Here is an 18,849-nt window from a genome sequence, read left to right on the forward strand (position 1 = left end):
ATCGACAGAATTTCAGGTACAATTTACTCACCACTAAAGAATCTGACTGGAATCATGATAATCTCCAAATACTCGTTTGATATCTGAGGATGAAGTCGACACTGACCTGTCCCTTGCTCCTGATGCTCATTGGCAGCCTTTTCTTGTCATTGCTAAGCTCTGCAGTCTCCAGAGTGTCCGCCATAATCACTGTCTGCTACAGAGTTACATTCGTACACAAATAACTACAAGAGTGAAAATTCTTAGTCTTAAAATTGTCTTTTGTGAACTCTCTTTCCACATCTACATTCTCTTAATTAACGGAATTTAATAAAAATGCATTTTGCCCTACTAACGATCTCCACTCACCTATATTTGTATTATTATTGGAATCGTCACCTCGTCCTTGTTTACTCTGAAGTTTGTTCGACTCATCGGACACTTCTGTTAGGTAAGGACATCTCCACTTACTCATTCTTATTTGATAGTTAATTTTTTCTTGAGAGATAATTGTCCAATGCTGTCGTTTCTTCAAGCTACAGTATGCAAATTAGGTTGGACATTTTCAGTATTTTAGAGCACGAATGTTAACCTGTTGGCCGATAATTGAGGTACTCTCAAAATTAGGAAACTGTATTTTATGATGTATTTTGTCAACATTACATTATGCTTGAAAATAAGAAGTACTTTTATCATCGGCTAAATATTTAAGTATTTTAACCTCTCATCTTCCCTCGTTTTACTATGGTATCTGAACTAAACAGTAAGATTTGAGCTGCTTTACTAATGCCTCCGTGGTGAATGAAAATATTAACAAAAGAGCATTTCTATCTTGGGCGTGGCAAGCACTCGACAAACCAAACATTCAAAACAAATCTCTCTCTCTCTCTCTCTCTCTCTCTCTCTCTCTCTCTCTCTCTCTCTCTCTCTCTCTCTCTCTCTCTCTCGTGATACGTAATAACAGGATTTATGCAGAGGCCATTCCGCCTTCCTCTCTTGGCCTCTGTGTAAAGTTGCATTAACAGCATATGACATTTTTAAAAAGTGGGAGACGTCGGATAATGCTTGTGCTTGATGTAATTACCGGGTAATGGTTTTCCCTAAGTGGATCAGCCTTTGCATGGGGCGCTAATGGGCTGGCATGGAGTTCCGATCACATATTCCCCCCTAAAAGGTTTTGGGTGATGGCGGACGGTCATATGATACATTTTATTTCCTTTAATGGGTTAGGTTTTCTCTGTCATTCTGGTTCGTTGGATCGCGGACCAATTAATTGGTTCCTGCTTATGAAAGGTTTGCGACGTTTCGTCAACAGTAAACGTTTTATTAGAGTTATATATAATGCAGCATGACAGCCATTCTTTATTATAGTGCAGTTTTTTTCTGTACCTCAGGAGTGAATCTAACTAATGTAGAAATGTCACGCGAAACGAGCTTTATACACACTGACAAGCACGTATACTTGAAATTGTACGTAAATGAGGCATAATCAGTTCTTGTGCAAATAGATGAGGAGAATTCATTGCACATTAACATTCCTTTCCTTACATCTTTATAGCCCACATACATTATGTACATTTCGCGTGACTGAGACAAATTCATCACATGTAGAAATATGTTAGGCAAATTCATTAGTTGTTGCTGTACTGTCCCTATCAGGGTATCAACTTCTGTACCTATATCAAATTAACTTCTGTATCAAATAAATTTCACTGTCTTGCTCTAGAATGAGTTTTTTATATCACCTGATTTTGTAATAACGCTGTCTGCTTTAACTGGGTCTTGAGTACACAAGAATTCATCAGGGTTTATGGTGTGTTCCATCGTGAGAACCGGGATATGAGTTGCCTTGTCATTTTGAACCGCAGATATATAGACTGAGCATCCCATTATAAATGAAAGGTCAGAAAGATACCAATACCTATAACTTCATTTTCTCTCCGCAGTCTGATTTCCCTCTGAATCCGTCTGTTAGTAAGGGTCTTCAGCTGAAGATCTAAAGAAAGAAAGAAAGATCAATGATAAATAACCAGGAGTAAAAAGTCTGTCTTGCCATCAGCAAAATGGGATTTATACCCCAATTCTCACATTCCCCTTAAATATTCTGAACAAGAGAACGACATTTGTAATTTGAAAGTAGACTAACAAGAATAGTCTCTTATATTTCTGAAACGTTGTTCTGGACGGAATGTTGAGAGAAGTTAGATTCAGAAAAATGAATGAAAAAAAAAATATATATGCATAAGTCTCTGCTGGTTGCTTGTTCAAATGATCAAATATTGGCAACGGGAATTGAAACATTATTTAGGTCGGTAAAGAATATATAATTAGAAATTGTAGATAGACAGATGGATAGATTAACTATGGAGTAATGAATTACTGAATGAAGAAAAAAGGGGGTTGTTTAGCATAGATATATAGCGATCATTTTAGCAAACGGCCGTACAAAACTGGGAAATTAAGCATTTCGCAAATGGGAAAAGCAGCTTATCAAAAACAAAGGTTCAGTTAATGACGTCAAAGGAGTTGAAAGTTCAGGAGTATGAATGGATTGTTCGGTCAAAGTCCGAAGTTAGGTGGGTGTGTGTTTGTGTGTGTGTGTGCCCAGTGTACAAGGAGAAAGAAACTGGAGGAATCCTCTGAAATTAATTCTGTGACGTTCCTGGGTCGCAAACAGGAATTAAAAGCGAAAATGTTGGGGAAGTTTGTTTCTGAAATTCATTTCTGTCAAATATATGGAGAGGGGGAATGCACTGAAAATAAATAAAAACAAGTAAGTTTCTTTGGCGCAATCGAGTTTCTGCACAGCGTATAATGCTGTATAAGCCGCGGCCCCGTATGGATTCTTTTTCCGAGAATCAGATGGAGAGTAATAGCTCTCGCTAGGAATAAAGTCAGTCGGAGAGATTTATTTCCCCTTCAAACACTTAAGGATTGTATGTAAGCAGAAAAATAAATGACATATTCTGTTTAAATGTACTGAAAGTAAAAAATAGGTGTAGGTCGATGAATGGTGACATAAAACTAAATACAATTTGAAATTAATAAAAATTGGAATGAGTGTTTATGAAGATGACCTAGTCATGTAGTGAGCATGTGAAATAATGAATGTTAGAGAGATTTATAAACTGAGTATCAGGAATTACGAGATTCAAGTACTATTGCATGTAAAAGAGAAGTCAATAGCATTTTTCTATCTTTAGTTATTCCTTTTACGAAGTAATTTGCGAGATGGAAATATAATAAACACTATTATTTTACGGGAAACAATAGTTACAAGGAAACATGTTACGTATCCATGCATGGTTGCTTGTGTGCCTAAACTGTTTATGATTGTTCCAGTTAGTTGACAAAGTGGTCTTCTGTAAATATTGATGATGCCTCGAGACATCACCAAGTAGACTGATATAAAGGAGAAACTTAGAGATCCAACCATTAAGGCGCTTTCGAATGATAAGTTGTAAGTTGGTTGATATATATATATATATATATATATATATATATATATATATATATATATATATATATATATATATGTGTGTGTGTGTGTGTGTGTGTGTGTGTGTGTGTGTGTGTGTGTGTGGTGGTCTTTAAAATACAGTCATTTTACGGACCTGCCTAGGTGTACTTTCTCCTTCAACCGTTTTTTATACCAACAAGTATATATCCTTAATGACACCATAGGAAAACAGTCTTGCTAAAATCCAGAGCCATTTGAGATTGCATTTTTGAAGCTTATCAGGCACTTAATGTTTCAGATGCTATATTAGTTCCGGCTCCCAAGAAGAGGTTAAATGAAATTCTGATAGCTATTTTAATAATATAGTTTGTCCTTAGAAACTTAATCAAATTTAGGACAAACGACCAACCATGGTTTGATGCTCCCTGTAGACGAGCCCACCATGACAAACAGACCAAATTCACATGAAAATTGCACCATTTTAGTTGAGTCTCGACGTGCTGCAAATAGAACTTACCGAGAGAAATTGCAATAATTCCTTGAAGAGGAAACTTGAAGGAATTACTCAGCCTTATCTGTAGTGGACCAAATTGGCATCATCTATCACTGGGTCAAGGTCGTCTTCCATTTCACCACTGCTAGCAGATGATGGTAGACTGGTTACTACTGTACCCCAAGGAAAAGGTTGAACTGCTTCATCGAGCTTTTGAAGCTGAGCAATCAGCTGAGGATGTCCCTCTCCCTGATACTTGTCATCCTGAACCTATTTTTACAAAATTTGCACTTCCCTCCAGGGATATTAAGATAGCTGGGAAGGAGAAGATCCTGATGGTTTCTTCCCTTGGATTTTTAAGAAAGTTTCTGGTGTGTTGTCTCCCAAGATTAGTAGATACTATAGATTTTATGTCAGCGTAGTATCTTTGCGGATGAGCGCAAGCTTAGTAGTACAGTGCCTGTTCCAAAGTGTGGCATATTTGCAGGTGGCAGTAACAACAGGCCAATTTCTATTCTCCCTGTGCTCTCCAATGTTGTTGAAAATTTTATTTTTGAGCCACTGTATAAGTATGTAGAATCTAAGCGATTGTCAGCTGATAGTCAGTATGCATATAGGAAGCAGTTAAGTATCTGCAATGCTCTTTTTAACTTGACTTGCCATTTGCAAAGGAACCTTGATAGGGGTTTTGAGTGCAAAGTAAATTAAATAGATTTTAGTGTTTTTTTGAATTTAGTAAAACACAAGGAACTTATTTATAAACTTCAGAATCTTGGAATAGGTGGCTATGTTTTAGAATTACTTCAAGATTTCCTTCCCGGTAGGCAGCACCGAGTTGCTGTGGACGAGATCTTTAGTGAACCAAGACCTTTTTGGTCGAGAGTTCCACTGTTATTTTTAGTACATACAGGTGATACGTTTGTTGACCTGATGCAACACTAGTGGGTGTAGTAAAGTCTCCACTTATGAGAAATGAAGCTGCTCTCGGCCTCAATCGGGACATAGACCTGATTAGTATATCTTGTACAGATTTCCCAACCCCATCCTCTTCTTCAGGTGGATGGAACTTTGGTGAATGAGTCTGAAGCTTTAGCTATTCTAAGTGTAACTTTTAAGTCACATCTAACTTTTAAGAAACATCTAATGAGAGTTTCAGCAAATACCGCGCGAAAGTTCCAAAGGCCTCGATATATTCATAACACTGATAAAATCAATGCAACCTTTATTGGCTCATTTGCGCTTCCTTTACTAGAATACTGCTCTCCGGTGTGGATGTCTGCTTCTAAGAGAGATTTATCTCTTTTTCGAGTAGATAGAGTGATTCGTGGTGGTAGGCGTTTATTTCCTAATAGTAGCAGTTATGACTTGGACCATCGACGGATGGTTCTCTTGTTTGTCAGTTTTCATAAGTTGTATTTTTCATACTCACAATTGATCCCTGATCGCCTTTATCCACCGAAAGCAACCAGATTAGCTAAACAGCAGCACCAATATGCAGTAAATGTACCCCGCAGTCAAACATCTCAGTTCCAGAGGTCCTTCTTACATCACACCTTTAGACTGTGGAACAGCTTCCCAGAGGAAGTCGTGCAATTGGAACTTCAGAGGATGCAGTCCATTACAACACTAATTTTATCCTCCTTGCATTTTGATACATTTTTGCCTATCAATATATTAACTAATTTGTTCTTTTTTAATAGGTGGGATCTCTTCTTTACGTATTTTTCTTTTTACCTCCTATTACTTATTCCTAATGAGCACCATATTCTTCGGAAGTTTGAATTTTAAGTCAATGTTTCCTGTGAGGTTGTTCCATAGAATCGGTTTCATCTGCTTAATAATAATAATAATAATAATAATAATAATAATAATAATAATATAATAATATAACTGTCATATCTGAACACTATAAAATTATAATATGTATATGTACGCACACATACACATACACACACACACACACACACACACACACACATATATATATATATATATATATTATTATATATATATATATATATATATATATATATATATATAGCAAGAGAGAGAGAGAGAGAGAGAGAAATAAACCACTTTAAAGTACGATCACGTCATCTACAAGGAGGACGGGCAGTGCACTGGTCCCCGTTGATAAAATGCTTGGCGGGAGTACCAAAAATATGGCGGCCCCCCTTTTAGGCAAGCCTCCTCATCCCCCCCCCCCCCCACCTCCTTTTTCTATCTGCAAATCCTCCGCCGCGGGAAAGGAATGCATTAATTGCTGACCATCCATCCACTCTCTGCCGTTTCACGCCATCCGTCTTATGGATTGCGTTTGTGGAAGGGGGAGAAATTTTTCCCTTGTTCTCGAGATAAAAGAACAAACGTGGTGGGGAAGGACGATAAATGAGAGAGAGGGAAGAAGGAGGCGCGAGTTTATATTCTTCTTCCTCTTCTCCTTCTTTCTCCTCCTCTGTTTTTGTCCACCGAGTATTTCATTTCGTCCAGTATTTCAGTAGTTCCCAGCATTTGATGGCTCACGTTTCCCTTAACTTTGTAAGTTTTTCTTTCTTTATTATTCGTCTGCATCTTTTTTTTCTATTTCTGTCTCTTAGTTTCAAGTTAAATAATTTCCCTTTTTTATTATATAAAAAAAGCTTTCTTTTCACAATTCTGTCTTCCAGTTCCTTTATTCCTTCTTAATAGATAACCACACTTTTATCTACTATATCTCACTTTTCTCTCTCTTCCCATCCATTTCTCCTCCCCCGTCCTACCCTCGCCTCTCTCTCTCTCTCTTCTCTCTCTCTCTCTCTCTCTCTCTCTCTCTCTCTCATTGTTTAAACACCAGGAAAGGCACAACGTCTAACACAACACTAGACTGAAATGGTTTTAAATAAGATTAATTTATTCTTTTAAGTCCAAATTATTTGCTCTCATTGTCGGTGACCACAGTAGTTGTGACGTTTGTATGTGTATTTGTAACCCTGCATCTATCAATCCTGAAAGAAAGAGGGTTATAAGGATTTGAGGTTATCGATTTTAAGAGATTTCAGGTAGGAATTCCACTAATTTCGGAAGTAATTATAATGAAACAACTACTGAACAAGTCGGCAACGCGACCTCGTTCTGACGCTCTGGATGCGGGTTCTAATCCTGCTATGGAGATCAGTATTGCTTCATATGCCTCTTTTGGATCTCAGGCTTTGTACTGCCAAGTGCATCCAAATAGTGCAAAGAATTCGAGAACCTAAGAGGCAATATGGTTATTCCAACTACATACGCATCTGGTAAAAAATCACCGGTATTTTAATATATAGGCAATATGTTTGTACACAAATAATTCATACAAACCTATAACATCTTTTACGAATTAAAACGGGATTCTGCTACTATTTACCACTACTTATAAGCACCAAACTACCAAGATTCCAAAGAGATATAATGAATAAAAAATACCGCAAAGAGACTTTAGTCCAAAATTAATCTGATAAAATCTGAGCCGCTCTAGGATTACATTCAGTGAAATCAACGCAATATTACGTGTGCACACGTGATTGCACGTTGATTTCCTTCATAGTCATTCGGGAGGGGTCCTTCGAAGGAAAAGCTACCGACTGAGTCAGTGATAAGTCCTGAAGTTGGGCTTATGAAAGGGGAGTAGCCTGACAAGGTAAACCCTTCGGTACTCCCTAATTAATTAAGACTGATGTGACTCAATAGGTAGTCTGACCAGGTAAACCCTTCGGTACTCCTTAAGTAATTAAGACTGACGTGACTCAGTAGGTAGCCTGACCAGGTAAACCCTTCGGTACTCCCTAATTAATTAAGACTGATGTGACTCTGTTGGTAAAGACCTTTGCCTTGCGGTATTGTGGTTCCGACCCAAATGTGAGGAACAAATTCATTCCGTTCATTGTCTATAGCATAGCCGTCAATTTTTAAAATTGATGGACAATGATGATGCTGTATTTTACTTAACCCAGAATTAAGATTATTACATTGTTATTATTTAGAAGATGGACCCTATTCATGTGGAACAAGATCACAGAGGCCATTGACTTAAAGTTCAAGCTTCTAAAGACTATGATGTTCATTCGAAAGAAGTAGCAGAAGGTAATAGGAAATACAGAAAGAAGGGATCAGTTATAAGAAGAGGAAAAATAAATATTCAAAGCCATCATAACGTACGTTTTACAGCTTAAGAAGGATACCATAACACTACTGATGAAGGCTGCCATGGTTAGCCATTTACTATGACTGGCCTTAAAATACTAGGACATTCAGGTTAAAACATACTATTTGCTTTCAAGGACGACTAAATAAACACGATGATCTCTGTTGCTAAAGCAATCAGTAATATAACTAAGCCTCAGGAGATTTGTGTATCAAGTTCACTCTTGAAAGAGGTATGTGTTGTTCGCTCTATACTGTGACTGATCTACGGTTATAACGTGTGAAGCCAAGCCTGTTCATTGACCAATGATATTTTGATGAATTCTGATGATGGAAAAAAAAATATGAAAATATTTTAAAACACGCTTTTATTAAAATGCACTAAAAAGTACAAAATAATTTTATGAGGCAAACCAGGATTTTCTTACAATAAATCATGGTTACAAAGATAAAAGCGCGGCCCCAAATATGGAAGGAAATGCTGCAAGAAATAAAAAAAAAAAAAAAATTATATCTGTTTTCCTGTAGCATTTATTTTTGTAACCCTGATTAATCGTAAGAAAACCCTGGTGTCTCAAAAATGTATTCTTTACTTTTTAGTGCAGTTTGATAAAAGCGTGTTTTAAACATTTTTTAACACTTTTTTTCTAATTTTGACAGCCATTGTAACCGACTTATTACTGTAGCTAAGGAAATTGAACGTGATGTCCTGTCGAGCCAAAAAGGTTTAAAACATCTGTAGAGTTAACTTATTCTACTGAGTCAAAGAAGGAATAAAAAATCTGAGGAGTTTCATACAATTCCTGAGATACTGGGAGAAGTCACTGGGATTGAGTAGCCACACAAAATTTAAAGTCCATCCGATGAAGGGAAGAGGTAGAAAATTGAGTTCCAAGTTTTGACCCAAACACACAAACGCAGAAATCAAGTTAAATAAAAGCATGTAAAAAAGAAAAGAAGATTTAACACGTTTTTATGAAAATTCACTAAAAAGCGAAAAATCAATTTTTTGAGATACCAGGATTTTCTTACAATTAATCATGTCTACAAAAATAAAAGCGAGTTCGCCGAACATGGAAGGAGATGCTACAAGAAATAAAGAAATATATCTTTTCTTGTAGCATTTCCTTCCACGTTTGGCGCCGCGCTTTTATTTTTGTAGGCGTGATTGATTTTATACTTTTAGTTTTGACTGAAATTTCAACTGATTTATGATTGTAGCTAACGAAATTTATATTCTGTTAAGCCAAAGAAAGTTTTAAAAATCCGCAAGTTATTAGCTTATCCTATCGAGTCGAAGAAGGTATAAAAATCTATAGACTTACTAACCTTTTTACCAATTCAAAGAAGTTGCTTAAAATCCAAAGATTTCCATACAAATCCTGAGATACTGGGAGAGGTCATTGTAGGGTCATTAGTGGCCACTGCTGAACTACTGATCGTATAAGGTTGTATTGTCACTGGAATTGAGTAAGCATGCAAAAGTTCAAGTCCATCGGACGAAAGGAACAGGTCAAAAATTGAGTTGCAAGTTTTGACCCAAACTGCCAGACAAATAAACAGACGCAAAGTCAAGTTAACTTGAAGCATGTATAAAAAAGGGCATATTTTCCTGTAATTGCTACAAACATGACAACGTTTATCGTCGAGTCCGTCCCTTTCTGCGGCTGTGGAAGTAATCACAATCATTTACGAGTGTGTGTGTGTTTTAGAGGTAGTGTATGTTCGAAAACGACGCTCGAATACCTCAGTGTCCTTATTGGGTCTTGTTTGTAACTTGCAAAAAGGCACTCGCATTGCTTTTGTTTTTTTCCAAAAGAACCAAAAAATAAAAAACAATGAAGCCGCGAGAGAAAACAAACTACAAACTCCACTGACCGTATCATCTATACCTCACACCTCGCTCGTCCTAGCTTCCTGTAGAAGTAATATTTACGAACTCTCTCTCTCTCTCTCTCTCTCTCTCTCTCTCTCTCTCTCTCTCTGTAGTTTTGGAGATTTTGTATATCTTTTTAGAATGGCATCAATGGCCTATTTTTCTGTCTAGACATATTTTCCGCCACCATAGAAGAAATGAGGAACCGCCTTCCGAACAGAGCAAACAACCCAAACAAACAAATAAACAGAGAGAGAAACCAGGGTGATGGGAGAGGAAAAATGGAGCCATTTGGGAGTCCATCTAAACAATTTTCGATGCTTCGGTGGCCCATCCTCACTTCTCGTGTATCTCTATAAACATCGCAAACAGCGGCGAACTTTAAATTACTTTTGAAAACAATTCTGGCCGTGGGATTCCAGGGGAAAAACACCGAATATATTACATCGGGGAAGAGAGTCAGCTGCTTTCCCCCTTTGGTATTTCTTTTTATTTTTATTCTGTCTCTCCGGTATTTCTTTTCTGTTCTCTTTCATCCTGCCGTACTTACATGAATATATTGACGAGGCTCGTGGGTTGTCTAGAGAAAGATTTGTCTCTTTTTCTTAAATGCGACAATGTTGTTCATCAACACATCATCAGAAACCTCTTGGATGATTTGGTATAACTTCCCTCTGGGAAACATGAATAAAAGAATACCGTCATATCTCATCGAAGTCTTTTATTGCTGATAAACTCCTTCCGAAACTTTTCTTTATACATTATTACTGCGATGACTTTTCTTCCCCTGATCTTGACGTAGCAATTGGAATAATGGTACTTGCGGTATTAGACGAACAACGTACGGACTAAAACAACTTGAATAACTCCATTAAGTATGTTCCTCACAGTAGCGGATAATGAAAAACAATCTTTAAGGAACTGTCATTAAGTAACTACTCTAATCGCTGGAAAGAGTTACACAGTTGATGATGAACGTCTGCCTGTTTTTGCGTGTGTGTGTGTGTATTCATCATGCTCGTAATAGTTAAGTTCCATTTCCGTAAAACATAATTTTCAATAATATAGTTTCTTTCTCTTTGCATCTCCTCTACATCATGTAGCGATAACATCGCTTTATCCCAGACTGGACTCCTAAGAAAAAGAGGAACAGAAGTAGCGGTTCATAGTCTGTATGGCAACTTTTCCTCGCTTGTAAAGAAAAGAAGGAAAAAAGAAACTTTTACTCTAATGGAACTACTTTGTATTTTCTGTCAACAGATGTCTAAATGAAATAACTTTTGGAGGAGTGGGTTTCGGGGAAAAGGGGTTGGGAAGAGGAGGAGGAGCGGAACTGCCTGAAAGGGGCACCACTCACAACAAAATCACGCTCATGGATTACGGAAAAAGCAACGAACTCGTTTCTCGTTTTAAGATCAACAGTGACTTTCACTTCAATGATTGGGTCTCCGTTTTCTATGCTGTTTTTCTCGTTTTCCTTCTTTATATCCTTACAGCTCATATCAACAACTGCCTTCCATATCTTGAAAGGGTAGGGCGTAAAGTTGGAGTTGTATACAAGTTTCGTAGAAGACATAGAATCTATTTTTCCTGGAAAACTTTTCTAGCGAGACAGATAAGTCACATTTCCAGAGTTGTATAATGCCTGGTAGTTTGATTATCAATTCAGTGGCAGTGGGGTGAGAACAACATGAAGTTAAATGGGTTTTTTAAAAGTTAGGTGGGAGGAGACAATAATGAACAGAAAAAATAAGGCAAGAAAGCATCGCAGCTGGGGCTAAATGGAGGTAAGAAGGACATTTAATATTGTACAAAGTCTGTAATAATTGACACAATGAAGCGATGGCTCCCTGCTGGGCAGGTGAAGTGATAATGATGACATTTACACAAGGTTTATTAATAAGAATTCTTCAGAATTATATTTATACCAACAACTTTAATATCTTATTTCTACGGTTACAAACGTTTAAGTATGAATATTTGTTGAATATTCCAAATATCAATCGAAGTTCACCAGTGCAAAAGATAAAATGAAAATATAAAATGTAATAAATGAAATACTTTGGGGCTTAATAAAGATTTTATTAGGTTCTAAAAAATATAGCAAAACATGATTTTTAAACAAACAATTTCTTTCCGGAATTCAAGTGTACATAAAACTATATGAATTAACTTATACAGCTCTCTCTCTCTCTCTCTCTCTCTCTCTCTCTCTCTCTCTCTCTCTCTCTCCTAATATTTAATTTATGGTGCTGTCACGGTTGAATACAATTTAACGCACACACAAAATAGATTAATCTTATTCAATAAACTTAAAAGCATTTTATCGAATTATCATTTACCGCAAAAGAAACTTCATTATCGGATAATAACTGTAAATTTATGTGTAATGAGAATTAATTGAAGAATTACTTCTATACTGGCCATTTTTTCTGTGGAAAACGTAGTTACAGAGACCCCAATCTGTGATATATATATATATATATATATATATATATATATATATAATATATATAACTATATATATATATATATATATATATATATATATATTGTCATGAGATAATCCAGGGTGGAGGTTAAAATTCTTGATGCACATTCCTGGAAGATTTCTTTTCTGATAGTCGTTGGGTAAGTCATCTATAATCTGTAAGGCTAACAACTATCAGAAAAGAAATCCGGAAACTGTGTTCATTGAAGCTACATACACCAGGAATTTTAACCTCCACCCTGGATTTTTCCTTAATCCTCTCTCCCTGTCCTTTCCGTTTGGAGAACATGCTGCCCGAATCAAGAAACTGCAACCCTACCCACCACTATTCAGTATTATATATAAGGCTCTGTAAATTATTTTTGTACTCAACGTGAACTAGAAAATGTAAAATAGAATATGAAAGTACTTATTCCAAATCCCGGGTTGCACTTGCCTCCTTAACGTGAATTTTAAGTTATTTTCAAGCACGCAGGCTTTCATGCTCCACTGAATATACATACATACATACATACATACATACATACATACATACATACATATATATATATAAGTGAACAGCACAGGCAAATGACGGCAGAAGATAAGAACCAAGGCTTTTCCGTGGTTCTTCACGCATCAATAAAGCTTTAGGTACTGATCTTCTGCCTGTCATTTTCCTCTGGTATTTGCGTATATAATGAAGTCACGTGCATCTACTTTGATTTTTAAACATATATTAATATATATATATATATATATATATATATATATATATATATATTATACATATGTATGTGTATATATACATACATATAAGTATATATATGTGTGTATGCATATATATATATATATATATATATATATATATATATATATATGTGTGTGTGTGTGTGTGTGTACTACGCATATGTATATATATAATACTGTGAAATATATTCTTTTAGAACAGGATTCCATCTAATAAAAGGAGACCATAAAAACGCCAAAGGTAGAAAGTAAATGTTACATATTTTACAGAAAAGTGGTATTTATACCAAGAGTTCCAGAAGTCAGCCGTTACAGCACTATAATTGATAACTTCTTAATCACTGGTTGGAAGAAGATTTTATCAAAACAAGACCAGAGAGGCACCCAACAATAAAGTCAAAATCCCACACCAGGACAATATTAATATAATGACACAGTCACTTGGACACTCTAACCCTTTTGCCTTTATCTACCCAAACACCTTAGCCAAATCCCAAATTAGCGTTCAACAAAAGCCATTCCCCAAAGACAGGAGTATATAAAATCTCTTGCCTCTACTGTGAACAATCCTACATCGGTTTCACGTTCAGTAAGGTATGGTCAACAGAGCTCAGCTATTTTTAACCACTTAAATAACCATAATCACAGAATAAACTGAAATTTGTCATCTATAATTTATGGTAACAATCATTAGTTCAAAAGCCAGATGGTAGAATTAGCACTGATTAAACAAATTAATACAACGAACATCTCAAAAGGAACTTAGGACTCAGATATTATAGTTTAAAACTTCCTCCAACCAGCGATTAAGAAGATTAAGAAGCTATCAACTGGAGTGACGGAAAGGTTGACCTCTAGAACTCTTGGTATAAATACCGCTTTAGTGTAATTTTTATTTCATTCACTACTGCCTGTCGAGGGAGACAGTGTTGTTCTCTGAAATATATAGCATTAAATTTCTATTTTTGGCACTCTTATGGCCTCCATTTAAAAAACACACACACACGTATATATACAGTGGGGTTCAGCTCCATATTCTTGCTGAAGGAAATCATGCAACACTTCTGTTTATATTAGCTCCATTTGCATTAAATCTTCCTTAAAACAAGCCACACATATTCAAATATCTTGTACTCTTAACATAGTAATACATTTTTACTTTCTCTTCGTTGTAATTGTTCACAATAACGTAAAAAAAATCAAGTCTAAATGCTTGATCAATCATCCCTGACAACCGACCGTTAAGTAATCGGGCACTGTTTTTGATCACCATATTGCCAGGCCACGGTAACAAAAACTTACAGATTCGTTGGCTTTGGCAGTAGTAAAATATTGTGCTATATTTTCATGTTATTGCTCATTCACATGCAATCGCTGGTGTTGCAGTTGCTGAAGATGTAAGATAACATGTCTCTCGAATTCATTCAGCATCCTACGGGCGTTTCTTCTTCGACACAGTAAACATGCAGGAGGTTCGGCTCACAGCAGTAGCGCCCCTGTTGGTCCCCGCCCGGCGGCTTCTGTCCTTTTAGACACCAAGAGACTTTTCATGGTGCAGGAGCTTCTGCATTTCGGACCTTCGTAGTCTTTTCAATATGCCCTCGTCGTAAGGATCGGTATACTCCGTTCCTGAAACATCGAGATGTGTATATGAATTGTCAATAAGTTTTTTTTTTTTTTTTTGTGGGGGGTGGGGGTTGGAGAAGCGTTAGCAAAAAATTATTTTGAGACTTTCTCTCTCTCTCTCTCTCTCTCTCTCTCTCTCTCTCTCATTTCCAATGGTTATTCCTTCTGAAGGCTATTTTACCCCCGCCCCCACTCATTCCCCCACTCTCTCTCTCTTCTCTTCGTCTCTCTCTCATCTCTTCTCTCTCTCTGTCATCTCTTCTTCTCTGTCATTTCCAATTATCATTCCTTCTAAAGGCTATATAACCCACCTCTCTCTCTCTCTCTCTCTCTCTCTCTCTCTCTCTCTCTCAACTGCTTCCTCCAGATTATACGAGTACATGAATACAGTACTATTTATTTACCACAGTTACGTGTGTTTTCTATGACTGCCTAGCAGCGTCTAATTCATTTCATTCTTACTTTCATATAGCAATGCAATAGTAAGATCAACGTACCAATACCTTCAACCATTTTTTAAGTCAAGTAATAGATCACTATCCTTCCTTGAATTCTGGCATGACAATAAGCTAAAAGTCTTATCTTTTATTGGAAGTAACGAGGCACTAGAATGAACGGAGAGTGAAAAGCAGAGTGAAAAAAAAAACTACTACGATCTTTCGACATAAGGAGACAAGGAACTACCCAAATATCCACTTGAAATCACTGTATGTCAGTTGTTCTTTGAGTGATTACCTGTTATGTAGTTTAATTAATAAGACTAAATTATCCTATATATTATGGAGCATTGTGTGTGAGTTATAGCCAAGGCGTAGCTAATTCAACTACAACTGATGTCTATGATAGTAAAAAAAAATTCATTGTATGTATTACAAAACTTCACATATATACGTGTATATATATATATATATATATTATGTATATATATATATATACGCATACATATATGTATATGCGTGTGTGCGCGCGCGTGTATGTACTATGTATACAAATACAGAAATGTATATATATATATATATATATATATATGTGTGTGTGTGTGTGTGTGTGTGTGTATACATACATATATACATAAGAAGGAAAGATATTTCAATAATATCACACGTCACTGATTTTCATTGGAGGTTGTTTGCAACCAGTGGCGAAGTGACCCTAGCCGCAAAAATGAGTAAATCACTCTATCAGTGTTCCCCACACTAACTGGCGCCTTTTTTAACTGTAGATAATGAAATAAAGAAAAATTCCTCATCTCTGACTACAATTACCTATAGTGACGAAGTCCGAACGTCAGTTTTTCTTGAACTAATCACACTTTACATGCATGTAGACCCTTTTTTTCACCCATCGCTAATTGACGGAATATTTCCCACTGGAAACAATGATCCCGGTTGAATTCAGATGGATGCAAAGGATTGCTGGCAAAACAACAGCTTCACAGACCGCACTTGGATGACTATAATTAACCTGAAAACATATTCTTCTTCTTTTTCTTCTTTCTTTTTTTTGGCGGGTTGGCTTCTCTCGATTGCCGCCAGGTGAGTGGGATCAAAGAGACTTCTGCCTTTGCAAAGTTTTTTTTTTTGGTGCAAAAGCTGAATTGAGAGGATTTCGTGTTCTCTTGCGACTTGGTGCGACGAGTGCACACAAACACGCACATTTACATATATATATATATATATATATATATATATATATATATATATATATATCAATATATATATATACATATATATAGTATATATATATACATATATATATATATATATATATATATATACATATATATATATATATATATATATATATATATTATATATAGTTATATATATATATAGATAATTACATATTTATATATATCCTTAAATCCACGGTAAGGTTAGTGTAACAGGGACTTGGAACAAGTTCTTTCGTAGTATATTCTACATTTTCAAGTTCACACTGAATATAAAAGAAATTTACAGGTCTATATATATATACAAAGAACAGAAAGATGGGGCAGGGTTACAGGTTATTGATCTTTGTTTTATATATTTATTATATATATATATATATGTATATATATATATATATATATATATATATATATGTGTGTGTGTGTGTGTGTGTGTGTGTGTGTGTGTGCACATATATAGATATATATATATACTTGCAAGTACAACAAAAGAGCAATAAAGTGGAAAGCGTAGGAGGGCTAACTTTTATGTAGCGCCGGATGGACAATTTACAGCCATTCTCACCAAACTTTAAAAATAGTCCTTTGAATTTATAGGTACAATAATCAAGTCATAATTCCTTTCGGAGCCCCCTGGCAAAAATACGCCCGATTATATATCTCCGAAATGTCCTGGGAGAACATTGAGACAGATATTAAACCCAATCTGGGGGCGTCGAATGTAGGATCAATAACAGGAATTCGGCTGCTGGACAAAACGAGGTCACGATATCCGTATGTGAGAGAAATAGTGAGTATATTCTGATCGCCTGGTCGTAGTTCTGCTTGATGTCCAACATATAGAGAAAAGAGGATGTTGCGCAATTGTACCCTTAAACGTTCAGGCGAAGATGCAATGCATTACTACCATACATCCTTTCTCCTGGTATTTTACTGTTCACATTTTTGCTTATTTGTTTATTCATTTTTTTTTCTATTTTTCTTTCCTAATAACTGGTCTCTTCTTTCTATAGTTTTTAAATCACATTTTGTTACTCCTTTCAAATGAACACCATAACCTTTAGAAGCATGAATCAAGTCAATGATCTGTCTTATACAGATGACACAAAGATTATTTTTTTCGATAATCATGATATACGTATATATATATATATATATATATATATATATATAATATATATATATATATATATATATATATTAGACTAGATTATTGTACCTATAAAATGCAAAGGACTATTTTCAAAGTTTGGTGAGAATGGCTGTAAATTCTCCATCCGACGCTACATAAAGGTTGCGCCCTCCTACGCTTTCCACTTTATTTCTCTCTTGTTGTACATGCAAATATATATATAATTAATATATATATATATATATATATATATATATATATATATATATCTATATGTTTAAAGTATAAGTGCACACACACGCACGTACACACACATACACACACACACACACACACACATATATATATATATATATATATATGTATATATTATATATATATATATATATATATTTTATATATATATAATTATTATATTATTAATAGATATATATCTTATATATATATATATATATATATAATATTTTTATATGATATATATATATATATATATATTATATATTATATATATATATATATATATTATTTTATATATATATATATATTATTATCTATTATAATATATTTAAATTGTAGCACGAAGGAACACGTATTTGTGAAGATCCTTAAATCCTCGGTAGAAAGGTAAAATGAAATAAGTACTTTCGTGGTATACTCTTACATTTCCAGGTTCACTCTGAATATAAAAGAATTTGATACCCTATATATATATATATATATATATATATCTATATATATATATATATATATATATCTATATACTATATATATATATATATACATATATATATATATATATATATATATATATATATACAAAGATTAATAAAATGTAACCCTGCTCCCTCTTTCTGTTTTTTTTTTTTTTTTTGTATATAAAGGCCTGTCAACTTCCTTTATATTCAGTGTGAACTTGAAAATATAGAATATACTTTGAAAGAACACTTGTTCTAAGTCCTTGTTTCACTTACCTTTCTACCGTGGATTTACAGATGTATATATATTAGAGTAACGTAATTATCTGATTTATTTAAGTCAACCTTGTTCTAGATTTAAGTACATTTTTTCTTAAGGCAGTTAATGTTAGTGTTTAGTGTTTTGTTTACGGTATAGTTTTTCGTTTCCTCCCCGCTCACTTAATGGCTTGAACTATCGTTTTAACGATTATGGTTTGTTTATTTTTCGAGTGCGGCAGGACTCCTGTGAGGTGACTGTTGAAGGACGGTGCTCGGC

This window comes from Macrobrachium nipponense, chromosome 3 (genome assembly GCF_015104395.2).
Source record: "Macrobrachium nipponense isolate FS-2020 chromosome 3, ASM1510439v2, whole genome shotgun sequence".
In the NCBI taxonomy this organism is placed as follows: Eukaryota; Metazoa; Arthropoda; class Malacostraca; order Decapoda; family Palaemonidae; genus Macrobrachium; species Macrobrachium nipponense.